Here is a 5,985-nt window from a genome sequence, read left to right as displayed (position 1 = left end):
CAGTGAGGTCTGTCTTTTTAAGTTTCCTATCTTTTTCCTTTAAGCTTTCTGCTAATGGTTTTGAGGCGGAATATTTTAATAACTGATTATATTTTTCAGTGTATGCCACTCTAAGGAAGAAAAGGCAGATATTTAAAGAGCTATATCTGTCACTAGGCAGGTCAGAAAGTTAAATTGCATGGATTGTGACTCAGCATTTACCTTTTTCGCACTTAATCTTGTAGTCACAGTAGAGCCCTCCCTCTGCTTATTCTAATTCAGACGGCGGTACTTCCTGGAGGAAAGCCATAGGAGGAGGCTTAAGTCCCTAAATATGAACACACTCAAAGAAAGGACAGACATTCAATATCTGAAACACTGGCCGAGGCTGCAGGACACCAGAAAATATTTCTTTGTGGAAAGTATGAAGCAGACTTCCCTCTAAGTCCCTACCTAGTCAAACTCTTACAGTGCCTAACTGCATCATCAGATCCACATTCTTGCCAACTGGCCTTTTGAGAACAGTTGGTGGCCACTAGGCCTCATGGAGCATAGCCACTGCCTCCCCTTTGATGATGGAGTGCACCAAGGGCTCCAGTTTGCATTGGTCATGCTGTATGAACCAGTTCCAAGGCTAAGTGCCAGGGCCTTAAAAACAAAAAAAAAAACCAGCAAGGAGAAGTTTCTCCAACCATCTGAGAGTACGTCTTAAAGTTCCAAAACAGTCTCAAGACAGTTAGTGCAGCATGCACACAGGTGGTGGGGGTGTCTACGCTTAACCCATCTAGCAAAAATGCTAGCACCCCCATAAGGGAAAAACAGCAAAAGCTGATATTGTACAGGCATGAGAGTTTTGAAGGTTGGCATCTGGACAGAGTTATTTTCTACCTTAATGGAGGTGACCCTGAAAGGATTAATAGTGACTAACTTTTATTTTGGTCATTTTACAGCCTTTGGATAGGGGTCCAAACCTTTATTCCATTACCTTCTGCTCCACCATTCCCAAACCCAGGAGTTTCTCCTCCTCTCCAGCCAAATGGAGGCAGAGTTCTGGGTTCTGTTATTTTTTTGACACCAGTAGGACATAAGCACAGCTTAGAACCACTTTTGTATTATTATTATGAGGAGAGTTTTCAGCAAATTGGAAGGATTTTGTGCTAATTTAATTTTTTAATACTATTTAATTTATTTAATATTTATATTTAATATTATTTTTAATACTTTTATATTTAATTATATTTTATATATTTTATTATTATTTAATACTATAATTTATTTTAATACCCTCTTTGGGCCTTTTTTCTTCCAGCTGCCTAAGCATCCAAGTTTATGGTCCTTGTTAAATGTAACTTTTGTTTCTTTTGTCTCTTTGATTATAAAAAGTTGTTCCTTCCGTTTGTTATCTACCCCTGTTCGATGTAAACCGATCTGATATGGTATTTAACCATGAAGGTCGGTATAGAAAAATGCTAAATAAATAAAATAAATAATTTTAGCCCCTTTACTTGTCAAAGCGGCAGTTTTATAGCCATGCTCCTGCGGCTGTGCTCCTGCAGTGAAACAAGCCAAAGACCACTAATCGCCCTACTCGGTTACCGGTTGTTCTGGTAAAGAGGATCTGTGACCTAATTCAGTCTGTAGTTGGCGAATTAGCTAATTACCTGTATCTAAGCCTTTTCTTATCTGCCCGCCACAGCTGGAAGCTGCATTCTTTTAAAATCCTGATGTCAGAGAAAGGTCGCGGCGGCGGCTGTGGAGCAAAACGCGGTTCCTGTGAAGGAATATTATGCGCTCTTTGCCACGGTAAGTCTGGATCCCCGGAATCACTGAAGGTTTCAGCAACAGCCAAAAAAGTAGTGTCGCATGACCCTGGTGCTGGCATGCAGAAACCGCGATCAAGGGCAGCTTCTATTGCAGGTAGCAGCCATTCTAAAAGCTGATCTGGCAGCCATCTTGGATGACACTGGGAGTGTGGTCATCAAAGAGAGATCCTAGTGGCGCTCAGGGACCACCCAGTTTGCTGCCGGGGCTTGATTTTCTTCTGAGTCAAAGCAGAATGTGACTGCGAGTGGCTCAATCTTTTTCACCAGAATTTTTTAGATTTCTGTATAAGGCATTTAATACCTTACAAGAGGGATGTGATGTTGATCACTTGCAGGCTGATTTTTCTACAGCTGACTCTGAGAGCTCCAAAGAGAGAGAGATTGGATACAGTGGATGCAGAATCTCTCTCTGGATTTAAATTGACCTCCTTAGTTGGCTATGGAAGATGATCAAGGAGGACGTGTTCTCGAATCTCTAGAAGGCGACAAATTCATTGTGGTATAATTTGTACCCCGGAATAGCACTGTCCCATTGGTTGTCATCCTTCCACCAGGTCTCTGAGATGCCAATTAAGTCTCTCTCATCATTCACTGCTATAAATTCTAATTCTCCCATCTTACTTCTTAGACTTCTGGCATTAGCAAACAAACATTTCAAAGTGTGCTTTTTGTTTATATTTTCATTCTGCTTTTTAATTGATAGGGATAAGTTAGAATTTTTTAGCTCAGGTGTGTTTTGAGTTACAGGCACTGGGACTACTTTCTTATTATTGGAACCTCACTGTCGGGATGCCCTAATTCTAATGTATCATTAGTATCCTTTGAAGGTACCTCTCTCCGAACCATACGCTGCTGAGCGACTGTCGGCTTTCCCCTTAGAGCAGCTTTTAAACTAGAACAATCTCCTTTTTAAAGGTTAGTGCCAGCAGTCTGGTTCCACCCTGGTTAAGGTGGAGCCCGGAAGAGACTCCCCCCTTCCCCCAAAAGGTTCCCTAGTTCCTAACTGGAACTTCTATATCTTTTTCCCCCATGGCCCTTAATAGCCCAAGTTTTAAGGAAAATAGAGAAAGAAGGTATTGGTGGTGCTAGGAGCAGCCAATTTGGCCAAGAAGATGGTGGTGAGTTGATCCACTCAAAGGAGACTTTGAGTGGATCAACCATTTCTACGCCCTCAGATGAACTGTCTTCTCCATCAGGGGCCTATAGCAATGGAGGATCCAACTCTATTTTGGCTTATGGCTTTGCTAATCTTTCCCTTGCAATAGCCAAGAAGAGGCTATTCCCATTCGGTTATTAGTACAATGTTATATTCTAAAAAAAGGTCTACTTCTTCCTTATATAAGAGTTTGGCATATATTTGAGAATTTTTGTTTGCAGAAAGGGTTAGCACCATGGAAGGCTCAAATAGGAGATATTCTCTCCTTTTTGTAGTGGAGTTTGGACAAATGTCTAGTGTTAAACTCTTTGAAGGTCAAACAGTAGCCATTTCAAGTTTTTGAGGAAAAATTAATGGTAGTTTAGTTTCTTCCTACAGGGATTTTTGTCATTTCTTAAGTGGTGTGAATTATTTACATCCTCTTGTAAGACCAGTTTTTATTCATTGGAGTTTAGTTTTTCAAGCATTAACTGGATGAGCCTTTGGGAGACTCTACAATTAAGGATTTAACTCTTAAGACAGTCTCTTTAGTTGATATTACCTCCAAGGTGAATTTTGGAATTTCAGGTTTTGTCAGTTCAATCTTCATTTTTGTGTTTTACAAAGAATTCAGTTATTTTGAGACCAGTTCCTTCTTTACCTAAGGTTGTCTCTTCTTTTCCTATTAAAAGAAGGTAAGGAAGATTTAGTTTAAGATTTTTAGATGTCAGAAGATGCTTAAAATTTTATCTTGAGAAGACAGGTTTTGTGGAAGTCTGTGACTGGCAGTTGTTTTTTGTGGTCATGGAAAGGGGAAGCAGCTTTGAAGACTTCAATTGCTAGATGGTTAAAGATTACTATTTCTTATGCTTACTTAGTGAAGGGAGTGGAGCAGTAGCCTAGTGGTTAGAGCAGTGGCTATGAAGCAGGAGACCAGGGATCGAGTCCCACTGTTACTCCGTGTGACCTTGTGCAAGTCACTTTACTTTCTATTGCCTCAGGTAGAAACTTAGATTGTAAGCCCTCTGGGGATAGGGAAATACCTACAGTACCTGAATGTAATCCACTTTGAAGCACTACAAAGTGTGAAAAGCAGAATATAAATCTAAATAAAATAAGGGTAAAATGATACCTAATATGATTAAGGCCCATTCAACATGAGCACAAGTTCGTCATGGGCTGAAAGATGTTTAAGTCCTCTGGAGACATGCAGGGAACATTTGCAAAGCACTCTAGGTTAGATCTTCTCCCTAGTCAAGATATCAGTTTTGGTTCTTCTATCTTGAAAGCAGGATTGTTATCCACCCCCCCCCCCTCCTTGGATGGGCTTTGGTATTTCCCATAGAGTCGGGACTGGTGAAGCAGAAGGTAATGGAAGGAGAAATTGTCACACCTGTTCATTCCTTTACTTCTGCTACATCAGACCAGAACCCCACCCTTTGAGTAGAACATTTAGAAATAACAAAAACCTAGTTATTTTAAGAAGTTTTCAGACATTGTTTAGCATTGGGGAATTACTTCCTTTATAAGAACATGCCATGCTGGGTCAGACCAAGGGTCCCTCAAGCCCAGCATCCTGTTTCCAGAGGCCAAACCAGGCCACAAGAACCTGGCAATTACCCAAACACTAAGAAGATCCCATGCTACTGATGCAATTAATAGCAGTGGCTATTCCCTAAGTAAACTTGATTAATAGCCGTTAATGGACTTCTCCTCTAAGAACTTATCCAAACCTTTTTTGAACCCAGCTACACTAACTGCACTAACCACATCCTCTGGCAACAAATGCCAGAGCTTTATTGTGTGTTGAGTGAAAAAGAATTTTCTGATTAGTCTTAAATGTGCTACTGGCTAACTTCATGGAATGCCCCTAGTCCTCCTATTATTCAAAAGTGTAAATAACCACTTCACATCTACTCATTCAAGACCTCTCATGATCTTAAAGACCTCTATCATTTTAATTCTGCTTAGATTCAGCTTTAATATTTAGCAACTTGTTAATTCAAATATTAGAAAAATTCTTAAATTTTTTTAGCTTTGACAGTAGTAAATGGGTTGCATTGGTTGTAATCTGTGCTTATGTTCTGCTGATGTCATTTAAAAAAAGCCTCTGCCTCCATTTGGCTGGATAGGAGGATAAACCCATAGGTACAGGACTGGTAGAGGAGAAGAAAAGGAAAGGAAATGAACAGGTAAGACAACTTCTCCCTCTCCAACCAGAGGGTGGGGATTCTCCTACCTTGCTATTCAGATACAGCAAACCCAATAAGACAGCCACTCACCCCCATGCCAGCTGGGTGAGGTGGGGCAGGCATGCTTGTGTTAAGCAGTAATTTCAGAAGCTCACAGCTGTAGCTTCATACTAAGCTAAAAACATACAAAAGGCCAGCAACAAAGGAAGAGAAGTACATGTGTATCACCTGTACCCACCAGAGATTAAAGGGCCTGATTTTCAAAAGCATTTGTACTTGTAACACTGGGTTTTACACATCTAAATGCACCTCACCCATGGAAGGGGGTGTTTGAAAATTGCTACACTATATGCTATTGCAATAAGCACTAGGCGGCTACTCCTTGTGCACTTACACAAAGCTAGGGCTAAGAGCAGCGAGCTATGACCCAGCGAAGCCAGGGTTCAAATCCAACTGACACTGCTAGTGACCTTAGGTACATCACTTTACTCTCCCCATTGGCTCAGGTATAAAATTAGATTTGTAAGCCCTGTGCGGATACGGAAATGCCTACAGTACCTGAATGTAATCCACTCTGAAGTGCTGAAAAGTGGAATATAAAAATCTAACTAAAAATAAATGGCTTTGGAAAATTCACCTGTACAACATCGATGATTAATTGATGTCTATTTTGAATGTGAACTCTTTTTTTGGCCAGCGTAATGATTTAAGGGGGGGGGAGGGGAGAGAAGGGGTCTAGACTTGGCAATCAGATTCATCTGCTTCCTCCTCCTCGGCCTGAACCTGCCCCCGGTCAGAGTGTGCTGTACCTAAAAACGTATTGTAGAGTGGAGATTAACCTTAGGAAATATTTCTT

This window comes from Rhinatrema bivittatum, chromosome 12 (genome assembly GCF_901001135.1).
Source record: "Rhinatrema bivittatum chromosome 12, aRhiBiv1.1, whole genome shotgun sequence".
NCBI lineage: Eukaryota > Metazoa > Chordata > Amphibia > Gymnophiona > Rhinatrematidae > Rhinatrema > Rhinatrema bivittatum.
The sequence above is the reverse complement of the archived record's forward strand: the minus strand, read 5'-3'. Positions refer to the sequence as shown.